The 17,924-nt window shown below is 37.4% G+C and overlaps 2 protein-coding genes across 8 annotated transcripts in view; one reads left to right on the top strand and one right to left on the bottom strand.

Moving 5' to 3' along the window:
* The window catches only part of BICRA (BRD4 interacting chromatin remodeling complex associated protein), a 74,477-nt gene extending 57,898 nt beyond the window's left edge, over window positions 1–16,579 (bottom strand). For 3 of the 7 annotated variants that reach the window (XM_081962617.1, XM_081962616.1, XM_081962622.1), the window contains exons 1-2: window positions 13,092–13,219; window positions 12,878–13,009 (exon numbers count right to left, since the gene is read on the bottom strand). The gene's annotated coding sequence lies outside the window, so the exon portion shown is untranslated. The other 4 variants (XM_081962620.1, XM_081962619.1, XM_081962618.1 and 1 more) reach the window with 4 other exon arrangements.
* Window positions 16,530–17,924, top strand: part of ZNF541 (zinc finger protein 541) — a 32,373-nt gene continuing 30,978 nt past the window's right edge. The window contains exons 1-2 of the mRNA XM_081962626.1: window positions 16,530–16,656; window positions 16,782–16,869. The gene's annotated coding sequence lies outside the window, so the exon portion shown is untranslated. The remainder of the gene's footprint in view (window positions 16,657–16,781; window positions 16,870–17,924) is intronic.

Here is a 17,924-nt window from a genome sequence, read left to right as displayed (position 1 = left end):
GTGCCTCAGTAAGGAATTGTACCAAAGCTAAGCTAAGCCAGACTTATAAAAGACATAGGGGGAAAAGGGCAATAAGTTGTTGTTAAAAGACAATGGATAAACTGAATGATGGGGAGAACGGCAAAAGCAACCAGGGCATATGAGTTTTGAACTACATTTAATAAAAAGATATTTATAACTCTGCCAACACTGACTGTGTAAATTGGTCTTCATCTGGCATTCTGAACAGAGGGACAAGTCCTATTTGAAGAGTATCCCAAATCATCCTCAATTCATCTGACCAACTTGATTTAGGATGTGCTAAGAGGACAGTAGAAAAAAGGTTGTCTGGCTTATGTATCCTAGATTTTGGTCTTTTAAGTGAACTGCCAGATGTCCATGGTTTGGGTTAGATACACTTATTTTTGTATCAATAAAAAGATTTCACATTTATATATGATTTGAATTAGCTGAAGTTCAATATGAGTAAAATCTCAATTTGATTCAAAAGGAAAAAAGTGCAAATTGGAACAGGGATGAGCTCTGTTCACTGTTTCCAAGTGCTTTTTAAAAACCTGTCTTTTCAAGGTTATGGATTGTGCTGAAATTCACAAATTAACTAAAGAAATTCAGGGAAAAGAAGAATCAGAATTCTATCAGATATGGGATAAATGGTATAGGTGGATGGAGGAAAGAAACAAGAATCAATGAAGGAATATAACAAAACTCAAAAATAATAGTTATGAGTAAAATAAGAGAGTTAAGAATGGTGAAATCCAAATGAAATACAATAGAAAGGGAAATAATATAAGGTGAGCGGTATCGATTGATAATTGCTATTAGAAAGAACAGGAAGCTCCTGTTTATTGCATTGTGTAAATGTGTTGTACGTCTAAGTTTTCTGTGTGTGTATCTTACATGTTTGTTAATAAAATTGAAAAAAAAACTGTATTTTCTTGCAGGACTCGACTTAGGGTGATGGACAGGCTCTGAGAGTTGTAAGAAATTTGATGGGGGGGGGGGGGTGATTCCCTAAAGGGATGCTTTTTTTAATGCCGAGTTGCTTATATTTATTGTTGCTTTAATTTTTGTAAAGCTGCCCGGAATAGTCAGGGATGGGGCAGTCTACAAATTCAATAAATAACATAAAAAACAAGTTATTACCCCTGCAGTAAAGTTTTGATGTACCTCCTTGGGAATATAAAATCCTTATATTGTTTTTGTTACTGTATTGCACATTCTGTTGGAAATGAAAATTTTTAAAAAATGAAAAGGGCCCCCAACCCTTTTGTTTTAAATTTTATAAGACATGATAGTTTGAGACCATTTACCAGGAGACAATGACTTCTAGTCCAGTCTTAGGCATGAAAGCCAGCTGGGTGACCTTGAGCCAGTCATTCTCTTTTAGCCCAACTTACCTCACAGGGTTGTTGTTGCAAGGAAAATGGAAGGTGTGTTGGAAATGTTCACTGCCTTGAATTATTTGTAAAAATAATAAAAGAGAGATACAAATAAATAAAATAAAGAAACAACATTGTACTGACTCATTATGGAGGTTAACAATTTTCCAACTGTATTCCCCTGAATAGTTATACAGGTGGTCCTCAGCTTACAACTGGTTGTTTAACAACAGTTAGTAGTTATGATGACCTCAGATAAGGTACAATATGGCCCATAAAGCAATTCTGGCCATCATAAAACATTTTATCCACCCACCCCCACCCTGCATTTGGTTACCAAGTGCCCTGTGTGACCACCATTTGCAGTGTTCTCTGCCGGCTTCCTCAGAAAATCAGGTTACATGTCAGGAGGACTCCTTCTAGTCTTTAGGGGCTGGCTGAAATAACTGCTGGCTGAGGACAATTGACATTCTTCCATGGGATGAAGAAACAAAGCTTAGATCATGGAGATGTAAGCTCCATTTCTTCAACCTGGGGAAGGACATCAGCTTAGCTCGATGCACGGAAAGGAACTTCCTGCACCCAGTAGGGTACAGAAAGGGACTTTGGAGCTTCATGATTTAAACTTCATTTCTGCACCCCACAGGAGGAGTTTCCTTCTGTGCCTGAAGATCAGTTGAACTCCTGCGGGGTGCAGATCATGTTCACCATTTCAACACACCTAGGTGGCCTTGAAAGAACTCTTACAGAATGGTGCAAGGCCGCCTCTATAGGAAGGCACCTTGTGTTGGCTGGACATAAATGTAAATGGAATAATTTCTGTATGCTGCTGGGCCCTTCAACTGGCTGAGGCTGACTGCCCTGCAGCAGCTTTGCTTGCACCAGTGAACCCTGTAGCCAGTGAAGGCCACCAGAGCCTTCCCAGCCTGAGGCATGCCATACTCCACATAGCAACACACACAACTGCAACTTGGGAGAGCTGGGATTGCAGTCATTGAGCAAATTGGTCATGTGGGCATCTCGCTGAATGACCGCCTCACTCAATAATCAAGATTCTGGTCCCAATTGCGGTGTTAAGTCGAGGATTGCCTGTAGGGCTGAACCTATACAAATCCAATTTCCTCCCAAATTATAGACAAATTATAGCACAGAACAAATGGGGTCCTTCAAGTATTTCTGAACTACTATATTTTTATGTCTAGATCGACATGTCCTTTGGGAATATACAAAGAATCTAAAGAACAGCCTACCAATGCTGCTTATGGCTAGTACACACCATACCTAGTGTACCAATGTCACAGTGTTGCATTGCTGATGCCTAAAATGAGAATGGATTATATATCCACAACTAAAGAACCACAGAGTGCATCAGACAATTGCTACTAATGAGGCATGACTTTTGTGGTATGACATCCAATTCCATATAATACTGAATTCTGTAGGGGAGAAAGGGAGAATATTTTCACATAATTGCTAGATTAGGATTTTTAAACCATGTTTTATTGAATATATTACAATGGCCCATTCTGCACTCAATACAAATAGGTGATTTACACATTAACTAAGCCCAAAATCCATGCTATGACTTAGTCCTAGGTGTGAACCATATTATGGGAACATAGGATCTTAATGGAAAGCAATAAAATGTGGTAGTGTAATGTATTTACAGTATTGCACAATTTAAAATAAAACACCTAACAAACAACCCTTCCACCCAGCATATGGACTAGTAGCTAACTTTCTCTGTGCTGATTTTTGTTTTAAAACAATATATTATGGCAAGCAATCGGTCAAAGTACAAAGGTCTTTGAAGAAATAAATGCAAAGTGGGTATACTGCAAATTGAAATATGTACAACTGTATGCACCCATCCCCAAAACAAAAAATGCTAAATGTGTCTGCATTCTCACGATTCTGAAAGAAATATCAAGAAAGTGCTAGTAGTGAAGTCCAATTGAAAAAAGAAAAGATGAAGAGCAAAATACAGCTCTGTTTAAAAACTAACTATTGCAATGTAGATAGCTAAAAGATGAGGTAAGTGACATAAAATGCAGCTTAAAGAATAAAGGAACAATAAATGGGGGTAGAGATAGAGAGAAAATAAGAAATCTGATGACCTATCCAGTGAATGTTTACTATAGAAATAAAGTATCTACGGTACCAGGTCCCCTTGTTTTTAACTGCCAAATTTTCTTTTGAGAAACTAACAATCGTTATGAATCTTGGGGGACTGAATATTCTTTGCAATATATGGATTACAAAGAGATCCCAGTAGGGTTCATTGCATTACAGTTAAGAAGATCCCCAAGAGAGAGCAAGCAGTCCTAAATATAACAAGTTTATTAAGTCTCCCAATTAACTGCATTAAACAAATGCATTTATCTTTCCCAATTATCCCAATACCTGAGAATAACTCTTTTTAGTTATTTCTCTCTGAACACATATATAAAACACCATGAGATCCAAAATTTGTCAATATGAGTAGCAGAAGGAGGAGGAAGGGAATATTTCAAAAGCAGCAGTTTTCTTTTGGAGCAACTTCTGCATTTCAGCCTGCAGTGTAATAAGAGTCCTGGAGGTCAAACAGTGTGAGCCACAACTCAATTAACTTCTTTATCGTTTGTCTGAATGCCATATTGCTGGTTCAGAGTACAGACATTGACCAAAGATATTTTAGTGACTTCAGCTCAAAACAACCAAAGAATGTTTATTTCCTAGCATTATTCTTCCTAACAGCCAGTTTAATCTTGTCTTTATTTGAACAAGGATAAGGGTATATGTACTCCAGTTTAAACAAATTTGAATTAAATTTAAAGTCCTTCTGGGACAACTACCCAGCCAACTATAGTACAGATTTCCTCTAAAGTCAAAAATAACACACTCTTCGGACACAGAAGCATTAAAAACATTCATTTGTTTTATAATCCAGCCTCAGTCCCCTGAAGAGAGTTTTTATAGTGGTTTACCCAACTCATGCAATTATCAGTTTAGCTTTGGTAACCTCTATAACTTTTAAAGAATGATGGTCTGTGTGAAAGTGAAATTTTCCCAAGTCATATAAACGGATTCTACATTTTGGTCAGTAACAGTCAAGAAGTTACCATATCATCAAATAAATTTGAAACAGTTTCTAGAACTTATTATCAGCTTGCAATGGCAGGTAGGCTGCTATGGGTAAGCTTCAAATGCCTCTAGAGATGCTTCTAAGCAGACTATAAATAGATTGAATTTCCATGGTCAAATGTAGAAAAATCTGAAATCTCAGTATTTGAAAATCAATGTAACACTAATGCGCATATTGTTAGATATTTTCCACTATTGGCCAGTGGCAGTATTTGTATGATACACTGAACCACAAATAAATCAATAAGTTTTAAACATAGTTTGTGATTCAACCTGTGTACTTAGTTTATATCTGAGTGTTATATGAATTCAGAAAATTGGAATAGGAACATCAGGATTAATCATATATCATCTGTTGAAGTGGGTGGCTATAATTAATGTAATGAATTAAATACTATGAAACAAGTATTTAATCTGGACATCTACAGGGTTGAGATAGACATATGCTAATGAACAGTTTTTTCTTATAAATGCAAAATGGGAAGGACTATTGTACATTAGGGATTACTAAATAATAAAACTGGAAGGGAAATCTAACAGAAATAGGTGATTGCATTTGTAACTAAATTACTGCAAGGATGGATTTAAACCAGGTTCATTTATTACCAGTATACGCAAACAATTCTACAATATGAAATCAACTGGCAAGAATATCTCAAGTGAGTTCAAAATTAAAAAAATAAAGACAGAATATTGGATTGTCTATGATTTCTCCCAATATCAGCTAGATATTTTAAATATTTCCCCAAACACATGCCATTCATTAGAATTGCCAAAAGAACTACTCATTTTTCTTAGTCTCTGAATTGATGGGTGATAGTGATTCTTGAGACCAGACCTAGTCCAGGAACAAGTGTATGATGATTCTCCTACTGAAGTTAATTCATACAGAGTTTGGTACCTGAAATTTTCAGTTTAAATAACAACTGCATATAAAGCCTCTTGAAATATAAAGTAGCTATCCTTGGTAAACAAAAAACAAAAAAACCCTCCTTTCCAGCTTCTAACATCTCTCTCAATGGAAAAGGTGTGGGGGAACCACAATGTTATCCTGACTTGACTCTTCTCAGTCAGAGTTTTCATTGCAATATTGATGTGTAAAATTGCCCCACAGGAAGTTATATATGGTCCTGACAATATTTTCTGGTGCCAAGAAGAGATCAGGTTGTTTAAAGACTTTGGATTGTTGACTTGAAATTAAATTATCTTCTCTTTTCCTAAGTGGAAGAAACATGGGATAGAAAATAAAATCAAAAAGTTTCTACCAAATAGGGACAAGAGCTAACTTTCAGAAAAAATGCTTTTTTATTTTGCATTGGTCACAATACATGGATACTCAAGTAGTTTTCATCTTAGTTTAGGGTTTGCTCTCTAATAAATACTGAATAAACTTGGTTACCTAATTGTGTGTGTATGTGAGTGTGTGTCTTGCAGTGTATAATATTTATTACATATATCCACACATTTGCAATCAGGAAAATTACAAAAAAATACGTAATTCAACAAACAATTCTTCTGTAATCTATGAGGTCCTTCCATAATTAGAGCCCAGACTGATTGTAGTTTTAGGATATTTTGTATTGATCAAGTTACAATTAAAAATCATAATTAATCATGTAGTTTTGTACATTGTGTATATATGTGAGTGTGTCCCCCCTCTGATTTGCCTTTTAAAATCTGATGGAGATATATTTGTTCAATATATATAGCCACCCATCTCAAACAAATAACTCTGGGCGAACTGTCATAAAATCAATTAAAACCAAATTACAAGCAGGATACAAAAATTAAATATACACAGTAGCTGAGAAAATGATGATCTGTAGATATCCAGGAAACAGAATGCTTCACATACTCGGGACCCTAGGCCCAGGTATATAACCCTGACTCCCAGTTCTTACAAAGAGCGAACATGGGGCCGTCCTAATCTCTGAAGGAAGAAGGCAAGTACGATGGCAGAAAAGGCATGTAGCCTAGTCCATGACAGCTGACGTTCCTTGGCTGACAGGACTTGGAGCGTGCCCATCCTGATAGGACTGGATTGGACAGGTAGAAACAACTGGGAGAAGACGGTCTCTCAGGTAAGCCAATCTCAAGCCATAAAGAGCTTTGAAGGTGACAACCAGCACCTTTAGTTGCATCCAGAAACACACCAGCAACTAATGCAGTGGTGTTACATGTACCAAGTACCCAATTTCATTTACTATCTGTGCAGCTGCATTCTGTACCAGTTGAAGCTTCCAAATGCCCTTCCAAGGGGAGTTCCCCTAGAACACATTAGAAAAATCCAGACCAAAGGTCTGTCACTCACAAGGGCATGAGTGACAATGAGCAGAGACTCCCAATCAAGGTATGAGTGCAAGTGGCGCGTAACCCAAAGGTGTGCCAAAGCCTCTTGACCAGAGCTGCCAACTGTTCTTCCAACACGAATCAAGATTGCATACCGGATCTATCTGGAGCAGTGCCATCCGAGGACCAAAAGTGGAAGAATCTTGGCATTAGAAGGCCCAAACTCCTAGGTATGTCATATGAAAAACTATTTAAAATTAAATTATGTTAGTTACAATTATTCCAATTGCTGAAGTTCATTTTTTAAAAATTGAAACTACTAAATAAGCAAAACTGATTTAATAAAAATAAATTAAACATTATTTTATAGCTTTGATTAAAACAAAAGAGTAACATTTGAGCAATTGGAATAATTGAAATTTCGCTTACGCCCAATTTCTAGTGTTCCAGAAGATAGTTATACCTATGTTGAAGTAAAACAGAAATCTTCAAAATTCTGGCTTACTATGAATTAATTTGGCCATTGCTACATACTGTTGTTACTCCTGTTTAAATCCTTCTCCCTGCGTGAGGAGGTAAATAAACCATGAAAGATCTTTTGGTAGTTTATTTACTAGGAAACAGAGACCAAAACGTTTGGTTTGTTCCCTCAGACTGGTTGAAAACTTCTGGTTCTTGGCTTGTTTGGCAGAGACAAGCCAGAAGGTTTCAATTCATGGTAAACAAATCACAGGAGTTTCTCTGCTTTGTTAGTTTTTTCATGGGCAAGAGGGCCAAAGCAAATCTGATCAACTAGAATTTAAATTACTACAAAGTACAAACATGACCACTAGAAGAACACGGCATTGCACAGCGGCATTTTACATTTTTTAATCAGAGATTTTACAGCTATTTACAAATGGAATCCAAACTGGATTGTTTGCACAAGGTTTTGGAGGTTTTATTGGTGAATATCTGCTTTTGAACCAAGTTATACATCGATTGATTCCTATAATAATTAAAAGTAATGGTTTCCAACGAAATAAAGACTTTACATTACCTGGAAACACAATTCAAAGGCAAATTCAAGTAGTCTATATATATATCTGAAAAAGATATGCTAAAAAGCAAAGTGAGAACAGTGAAATTCAGGGTTTTGTTTGACTTGACATTCGTATGACATTAAGTAAGCTATCTCACTGGCAAGAAAAATGATCCAAGAACTAGCTAGACTGACTCTGTCCAAGTATAAGAAATTTCCTGAAGCCATGGACTTAGAAAAAAACAAACTGATGTTCCTCCATGGAATGGGAAGTCCTCAACCTGTAAAACTATGAACATTTTGATTTGTTGCCTGAAACTTCTTAATGCTAACATCATGCTTTTAAGGCCTGGGAGGATTTCCCCCCTGGATTAAGGGATACATTTATTTAAGAAAACAATACTCAAGACTATATAGAAATATTAATAAATATATCAATAAAGAACACGTTAAAATGGAAACCTACGCAACAGATAAAACATCTTATGCAGATTGTGTTCAAAAGCTTTTTTAGCATACCTCTAATAACTTTAATATGCTGAAGCCTTGTTTGAACAAAATGTCTTTAAATGCAATGCTCTTTTTAGGGGATAAAGGGAATCTTTAGAGGCACGGGATTCCATAATCTAGATATTGCCACAAAAGATACAACTCCATGAACCACTGGGCAAGTACCCTGAGAATCTGAAATGCCTCCCTTACAGCTTTTAAGGCAGAGATGAGGAACTGAGCAACCAAAAGGTTCCTCATAACTGTTTGAAAATTGTTTTGATTGTTCTGTTATTCTGAAAGCAAATCATTTAAATGGGTCCTTTAAACTTTGCGAGAAATGAGGAAGCCACTGTCATTCTTGCAAATCAATGTCACCTAGTCCAAAACCACCAATCAAGACCTTCTCTTTTGCATTTTGGACTACTTGAGGTTTCTATTCAAGGGCAGCCTCATATAGAATGAATCAATTCTGGATATAGTTTGCATGTGTTATTCTGCCTTTCCTGTGATCAAGCACATTTGGCATATCACCCAAGCTCAAGAAAGGCACTCCTGAGTCCCAAGGTAATATTTCAGAAGCAAATCCAATTTCACGACTCCACCAATAATACTGATTTTTCTATATAGTGCACATCATGCAAAACAGCATGAACCCCTGATTTCTAAATCATCTGATTCTTAATTAATAACATCTGTTTTAGTTCAAATTTCAGTTTGTTCTCCCTCATTCAGATTAATATTTTCAAATATGTGACATTAACATTTTGTAATATTAAATACTGTTCTTCCCTGTACACATAAATGTTAACTGAGTAACTTTTCAGATTTTTTTCTGGGCACTATCTTAAAAAGTCGTGAGAAGAGAGAGAAGATGCATAGAAAGGAAAATTGGTTCTAAAAGCAATTTTTAAAAATATCTCATACATTCTAAAATGCAAATAGCATATACTCTAGAGTTAGCCTCCATATTTTATAAGTTTTTATTTCTTGCATTTGTATTAAAAAGGACAAGAACGGAATATATGATAACTTCATTCCAACAAAATCGCAAGAATTCTAAATTTTAATATTATCAATTACCTTAACTTCTCCCTAAACATTCTTGGCTGTCAAGTATAAAATATACATTTACTACTTTGATGAAAAATAATTAAAAGATACAAAACACAAGCTCCCACTTGATTAAATATAGTGGATCTGTACCAACTGGCACAAGTAATTTGGCACAAACATAAACAATGGCAACTCATGAAAAACATAAACCATGTTTCTACAATATCAACAAAAACTATGGCAGCTAAGAAGTCTTAGTTGTTCAATTTCCCTCCATAATTACTGTATTTAACGCTTTAACAACAATATAGCAAAAGCTATGTAGCAAATTGCTTTAGAGTACTAATTGAGTTTTGATATTGAAAAAGTTTATCTGAAACCTATTTATAAACCTATCTTGGCAATTTGTAAAGGACCTGTTTGAAGATGTAAATTCAGAGTTTGTAGCATAATTTGTGCACATTTATAACTAGTGAGTGTGGAAAAAACAGATTGGTCAAGTGCTTAAGTAAATATTTAGAAATCTAATACTAACTGATAATGAATGTAATTGAAATAGAATCCATACTTTAAGTGGCCCATTTCACACAAAATGCTAAGCCATAATACAGGTTGTCTCAAAGGTGCTTTTTCAGTAGGCAACTGGACTTTGATTTTCTTTGAAGACATTTAGCTTCTAATCCAAGAAGCTTTTTCATAATACAGGTTGTTTTTGTCATAGTAGGACATAAACTCACAAAAAAGTTAATCCAAAGTACCATAGCTAATTCAACTCATCTTATTAAGAATGTGCTTATGTGTTAATCAGGTTATAGGAGTACTCACAAAACTATAATGTGGTGTTCCTAAATTTGCTCCATAGGTATAACTATGTTTTTTTTCAAACCTCGATTAAATCATAGCTTAATATTATGGATACTTTCTATAAGTGGGATACATAATTTTCTAAAACAGCTTTTTCATGGTTTGATGTATAAACTATAATTTGTTGGGCTCACATACAATAAACAAAAACCAAACAGATTGTGTTTTAACATGTTGTAGATCACACAAAGTTTATTGGTGGATTATTAAAATTATTTACTGAACTATTCACAACTGGCTGGATTCATCTATTGTATGCTAAATTTTTATGCAACCTATTTGATTTTTGCTTAGCTTTCTATATAAATATATGAACTGTGATTTGTAAATGTATGCTTTCCTAAGTAAACCCAGGCAGATATGGATTATTCAAATAATACTTAACAAGTGATAGTTTAGCATATTTTAATTTAGTACAGTAATTGATCACTGTTCATGACACAATGGTTGAACATTATCTGTATTTAAAGCAAGTCAGTTGTCATATGCTAACAAATTCACCCAAACCATAGGTAGAATTTGTTTGTCATTCCCTCTCCATTTTAGTTTCATAGCTCAACAATTTTCTGGTGGCAGGCCCACTCCTGCCTCCCCCCCCTGCAAATAACTACAAAGTATAACTATTCTGATTTTGTGAGCCACTATATCTGAAGTGATGGAATGAAGTTTTTGCTACCTAAAAAGAACCCTATGGGCCTGAAAGGAGTAAAAACACAAAATAGTTTCAGCTATGTTCCTACGTTCAATTTCCTAGCTATGTGATAGCTCTTTAACTATAATCTAACCTATAGTCCATACTAAGTCATATTTACTCTGTTTAACCAGTGAGAAATTATGCTATGAATTGTGGTTAATTACCTTTCAGCTAGCTCAGTTTCCACTGTTTAGGGATATGGACATTTGAAACCAAGGTTTAATTTCAAAACCTGGTTTCTACAAATTGAAAATAGCTCTAAGTTGGCAAAACACATATGGCTTCAGCTAAGCCTCTGTCCCTGCTTAATGAGGTATGTGCACATGATGGGATAAAGTAGCAGTATATAGATGCTCTTTAGCCCTTTCTAGTGAGTTACTAATCAACGCAAACATGATTTTTTTTTTAAAAAAAAGACTATTCTAAGGAGAGTTCCACTGTACTTCCAAATCAACAAAGCTTGGGAAGCATTCAACATAAATTGTTAAAAGCCAGTTTTTAACTATCCTGAGACAAGGAACAAAGTGGCAGAAAGAACCTCATCTCTGCTTTCAAAGATCCCCAAACACACTTGTTAAACTTTCCATTTCACTCTAGCGTTTGAAAATTACTTCCAAGACTACTAACATTTATCTCAGAGATGCCCACTCAATATCTCCATCATTGAAACATTGACATGCTCTTGGTAAGGATGAAAATGGTGTTTTCTGGACTTCGCAAAACCTTCACAAAATGACCTCTGGCATATTGTAGTGTTTTATTACTATGAACTTTGAGGCATGCAAGTGTTCAGATAAACTATCAGAGTTTAAACCTAATTGGACTACTAACTTAAGTATACAGAAGAGGCTAGGCTGGAGAATTAGAGTCTGTACATGTCACCAATGTATAAACAGGTAGAAAACATGCAAAAAATAAAATTGCAGAAAACGGGCCAATGACCATGATTAATGTACACTAAAATGATAACTGAAAAGCAAGAAATGTGTTTTTTATTCCACAGAAAGCCATGAGACTTAAGGGTAGGAATAATAGAAAGGGGTAATAACATTTGAAATGAAGTAATTTGGTAAAAAATAACAAATGACTTGTTTTCAATTGTGTAGTACTGCTGTTTTTCTTCAGCCAAATCAGCACAAAATAGACATGTAGGGTGTTTGCAGGGACAAGGCTGGAATCATAAGTAGAGATTTTATAAAGGGAGATGGGAGAAGACCAGGTTAATAGAGGATAACCTCACCTGGCAGATCTTCCTTGTTTTACCGAGCTCAAAAACACCTTTTTACGTTATCAAAATAAATGAATTTATACTATTTGGAAATACCTTTAGAAGTAAGCAGTGTAAACGTCTGATTTCCCTTTTTAAGGAAGACACCAAAAAAAAAATGTTTTTGCTTTGCAACTCCTCATCCAGCCTTTCAGAAACCACGGGAGAAGACCCATCGGCTGGGGCTCTCCTTTGCTTTTACTTTGGAGATGGCGTGGGGGTGGGGGAAAATGAAATAGACGATGCCTTTACAACCGGAAAAACAAAAAAGCTACACATAATCATCCAGCCCTGCGAATGATAACCTCCTCTCTTTTTCCCCGCTCCCCAAAGCCCCCACCCCTTCTGCTAGAGAGGGAAAATCTATTCTAGAATCCTGTAGAGATATGCGAAGAGATGGGGGTGGGGAGAAAATCTCCCAGCGCTCCCCGCAACAACGATTAGAAGATTGTATATCATTTTATTAAGCTACATTGTATTCTGTAGACGTGCTCTACAGACGCAGGAATAGAAGGCTGTTTGGGGGGGCAGAACTGAATTGGGGGAGCAGTGGAAAGAGATCAGTGCTACTACCCAAGGAGGGGGGACACGGTTCCCCTTCCCCCCAGTTTTTTTTCGCCCTGTCACAGCCCTGAGTTGCAGGTAGAGAGAGTTAAGAGATTTAAAGAGAAATTGCTACATTGTAACAAACTCACCGTGATGTTTGAGCAGCAGTCAGCGCGGGGTCTCCGAGACATCCCCGCACGGGCTCCGGAGGCAGGACCCTAGCAGGCACAGACTCATAGAGGGTCAGCTCAATGCCTGATTGCAACCGACGATGGTTTCCTCTGAAAGATAAAAATAAATAAAAAATAAAGAGAGGAAGAAAAAGCCAAAGCGGGCGGAAAAAGGTAAAAAAATAATACCAACGGGCAGTTTTATTTGTACATTTTCAGCTAAACCTTTTTTTATAAAAAATAAAAAAATAGCAACCTCCCTCCTCCCACTCGGCTTAATTTGCATTGGTGCTGCCCCACCCCTCTGGCTCTTTCAAAATACTGTCGCCGCACGCGCGCACGCTCAAAAGGGAGCATTGTAGCGAAGCGTCCGTCGGCCGGGCTTGTCAAGGAAGGGTGCATTAAAGGGGCAGGCGCCGCCAGCGGAGCTCCCCCGCGCCCCCCCCCCGGCGGACGCCTTCGCTTGTGCCCCCTAGCCCGCTTTCCAGGCAGGAAGGGCTTTGCGCGACCAGCGGTCGGCGGTTTGGAGAGGCGGAAAGGACGCTCGAAATCCTCGTTTCCAGAAAGCTCTTGGGGAGGAAAAAAATACGGATGGGGTTAGAAGAAAATAAATAAATAAACTTCAAGGGGTGAAGATAGGATCGGGCGGGGGGGGGGAGAGAAAGCTCACAGCGGAATGGTTTTAACACCGTCGTTCATCGTTTTAACCTCGATCTTAGTCGTGCTTTACATTAAGAGATCAGACTTTGGACTTTTGCAGAATCTACTTAGAAATTAATGTACTTAGGATCACATGGAATCATGTGATGGACCACGTGGGGAAACGGAGGAATAAGGCAAGCCTGGTGGTGCGAGTCTTATTTTCCTCAACTTGTGTTACGGACATAAATCTTACACTGGGGGGGGGGGGAGCAGAAAGCCCCGAGTTTGACACTAAAGGGAGACATCCGTGCACTTTTCTTGGCAGTGCTATAAAAATGTTTTTTAGTTCAATCTCCAGCCCTGGGATTTCCTAGTGGTCTCCTTTCCAACCACTAAGCAGGCCCAAACATAACTCTAAATCTGCCTTATTCTACTAAACATTTCAGAGGGCTTTTTTAAAAAAAAGTATGTGATGGATTTATTTGCCGCTGATTTTAAGCAGCCGGAAGCAGTTTATCTGGATTTTATAATCCAGATTGGGCCAAATAAATTTAACTAAGACTCCGTCACACCACCCCAAATGAACAATTGATATCATTAAGCATGGTTTAAGGGAAATTTTCACACACAACAGGCTAGTTGTATTGAACTTGGCTTATTTACCTATGGATAATAGGCTCAATCTAATTTAATTTTGGGTTCACTGAACCCTGAACCAACTACACAAATTGAGTTCATAATACTCGCTAGTAGCTAGCTAAATAGTTGGTTTTTTGATCTTCTAATATAGGGCTATAACTATAGATGTCACATTAAACAACAACAATTCAATCACAAGTGTTTGGGAGTATATTTGACTGAAATAAACAAGATATTCTGAACTAAATTGCAGTTTAGAAACACCCAATAAATAAATATGGATGTGTGTACATTGTGCCAGACCATAGTTTGTTTAAACATAACTACAATGACTGGATTCACATAATGTATTAAACCAAACAAATAATATTTTGGTTTAGCATGATGTAGGAATCCATCTGAATCCATTAAACCTGTTGTCTGTTGCTTTATTGCATATTATTTTATCCAAATAATAGTATCGGTTCTAATAGGTTTTGTGCTTGGTAAAGTGTAAACCAGTGCATCTTTCCAGAGGACAAAGGGCTGTGGTGTAAAGTAAGGTGTATTGAAATGTACGTGTAGGGCAGCAGGTATCGCACCAAATCCTAAACAGGTTGACCAGGAAATAAATCTGATGGAATAAATAAAATAAATCTTTACTCAATGAAATATTAGTTTAGGAAAATTGTTCAAGTAGTCCAAAGACACGAGTCTGGCTATTTAGAACAACCCAATTGCGTTTATCAAAATAATTGTAATTTATTGGTTAACAATATAGATTTGTACTACAGTTTCAAAGTTTAACATTTTAAAGCTATTATAAATGTTTGACTAGGTCACTCTACTTTTTATTGAAAGAAACACAAACATAAAGTTGATTTTATAGTATTATGGATTCATTACATTTGGCAATGCTGTTGACAGGCCAGCATTCATTGCTGCTCTGAAAACTACAGTAAACAAAACTGAAACCATCAAAGTAAAATGCGACTTTTGGAGTAGTCTCTGCGGATGTTCTTAACTCTGGTTGAACAGTCAAATCAGGCATCATCTTAAAACAAGCATTGTTATCAGGCAGCTGAAAGCACAACTAAGGAAAGGGTCCTTGGCGTACTAATTAAAAACTGGTTTCACCGGAGAGAGCGCTCTCCTGATTGGCCAAAAGTGAAGTGGATCAGAAAGTAATGGGATGGGCTAAAAGCAGTACTCGGCACCCTGATTAGACAGGTTAAATGTGATTGACTATCGCTGGTAATTAAAAGGGTGGAATTTCGTAATGTTTATACTCTGTAATTGGCTGGATTTGAACTGTCTTTAAATTCTGTACTGTATATACACGGAGGGAGAGGGAGGCTTAATGTATACAAAGCCAAAGCTAGGAGTAGAGTGTGTTGACAGACTTCCGTGTCTTTGGTGGACTGGTGTATATCAGTTTCTCTCTCTCTCTCTCTTTTCTCTCCCCCCCCTCCTGTGTTCTCTGGGAAATAGTTCTACCTAGCATTTTTCACATGGTGGAGAATTAAAAATGGAAGACTGTAGGAGGAACAGATTGTTATTAATGCTATTAAGTTGCAACCTAATTTTAAAGATTGTGAGGTAAAGAATGGTACTCTAGAAAAATCAGTACTGTAATTCAAAATGAAAATTATTGAATCTTCACTTGATGTCTCAAACTTATTTTCTGGATTACATTTGCTTTATTAATTATGCTAGTCCAGGAGTATCAAACTGGCGGCCCATGGGCTGGATGCGTCACGCACAGGCCACGCCCACCCCAACTTCGCAGAGACAAAAAATGTTGCGATATATCACAATGTGTCACGTAACATGATCGAGTTGGACACCTGTGATCTAGTCTACATATAGAGAAGTTATGAGCTTTCAGGCTACTGAAATCGGGATTTAGGAAATTAGGACTTTGCAATGGGACTGGGCAAGGATGTTGATTGTAAATACAGCATGCATTTTCCAATTTGAAAATTATTTTAAAAATCAAGCGGGTATATGAACAGCAGCGGCCTGTGGCAGTTATAAACAGGACCCCAGATTCTGTATCTTGACAATGAGAATAGCACTAGCATCATTTTTTGAGTTTAGAACTACCACACAGCCATTCTCTCAAATTGTTTTAAGCCAGTCCTAATACAGCTTGTCCCGAGTTTTGAATGATTGGCACACTGGCAAACATAAGTAGACTATAACATTTTCCACTGCATAATCACAGATAGTATTTTACAGTCTGTTAACAGGAGTGTGTTCACACCCTCCTATTATCTTTACTTACGTATGTTGTGGATCTGCAAATCTTTCTAGCAGAAGACTCTCTTGCTTCAGATTCAGGCTTTCCTCTCAAACAGCAGGCGGGTTGGTCAATTCCTGTTGCAACCAATGGATCAACACTTGATCTGAAAAAAAGACCCTGCACTTTCAGGAAACTACTAGGAAAAAACCTTTTGGGAGATCTGTCATCGTTTTTGGTCACTAAGCAACCGATTGTAAGTTAAGGACTACCTGTAGTTGCATAATTGTCTCTATCTTGACTTATTTGACTCCTCATTGTGGATAGTTTTTATTGATATAGCTTGTTTTAATTGGTGTGTTTACCTTCCCAACTTTTTAGTGCAAATCAAATAAATGACGAATTTCAGCGGTTGAGAAGGAAGCCACAATACTTTGTAAAGACCAACCTAACATGGATAAAAATTTGGGTAAGGTTTTTGTCGGTCATAAGTGTGAAAAAGTTGTCACTTTTTCACAATACCCGTTGTAACTTTGAATGGTCCCAAAATGAACTGTTGTAAGCCAAGGACCACCTGCACTGTGTTTGTTACCCTGAATTTATTTTTAAAAAGTAATAAAGGCAGAATGTAAATAAATAAGACAGTCCCTAAAATTAAGCCAGCATGAACTAAAATAGGGACGCTTCCAGCTAGAACTATAAAGCCCTCATTTATTTAGCATGTGGCATATAGAGCACATGGATAGCAGTAATAAAATTGTATAGGAGCATGTAATATGGTCCTATGGTGCACATATGATGGAAATATGCAGTCAATTTTGTAAAGTTTGAGGAATGTAAGGAATTATATAGAAGGTAGTTTTAAACTAGGTGGATTCATAATAGAATAAAAGCCCCCTCAATGGCACTTGGTTGGTCTAAGGCAGTGGTTCCCAACGTGGGGCCCACACCCCAGGGGAGCAATTTGATTTTTAATGGGGGCAATTTGAACCTTGTTTAAACCAATGGCCTTTTAGGCCTCCCCCATGTTGAGTAGAGTTCACTTTTTGAGTAAAGTAAGAATTATATTTGGGTGGGGCATCAGGATTTTAGAGATGCTTAGGTGGGACATGGCCCCAAAAAGGTTGGGAACCATTGGTCTAAAGTGAATGAAAGGAAAGGGTTGGTACCACAAAGGAAACCCAGACCCAAACAGGCCCTTCCCACGTGTGCTGGACCACCATCCCCAAAACTGTTTGGGCTGGTTGCGGAGCACAATATATTATAGAACTATGCAAAGTGACTCTCGGGCGGCTCGAGTTTAACTAATTCGGCAACCTCGCCTTCTGGGACTGACGGAAAGTTCGGCGCCTTAGGAATGAATGTTGCAACAACTCCGAACTGTGAGGAAGACACACAACCGCCCCCCGTGTTTTTTTCCTCTCAAAAATCCCCACAGGTATTTCCCTCATAAAACATCCCCTCCCCCGCGTCCTCTTCCCTCACGGCCGGCTCCCCTCAGGCATCCCCCTGCCGGCTTTCCCC

This window comes from Natrix helvetica (assembly GCF_964273705.1).
Source record: "Natrix helvetica genome assembly, chromosome: 9".
Taxonomy (NCBI): Eukaryota; Metazoa; Chordata; class Lepidosauria; order Squamata; family Natricidae; genus Natrix; species Natrix helvetica.
This window is presented reverse-complemented; position numbering and strand designations above follow the sequence as displayed.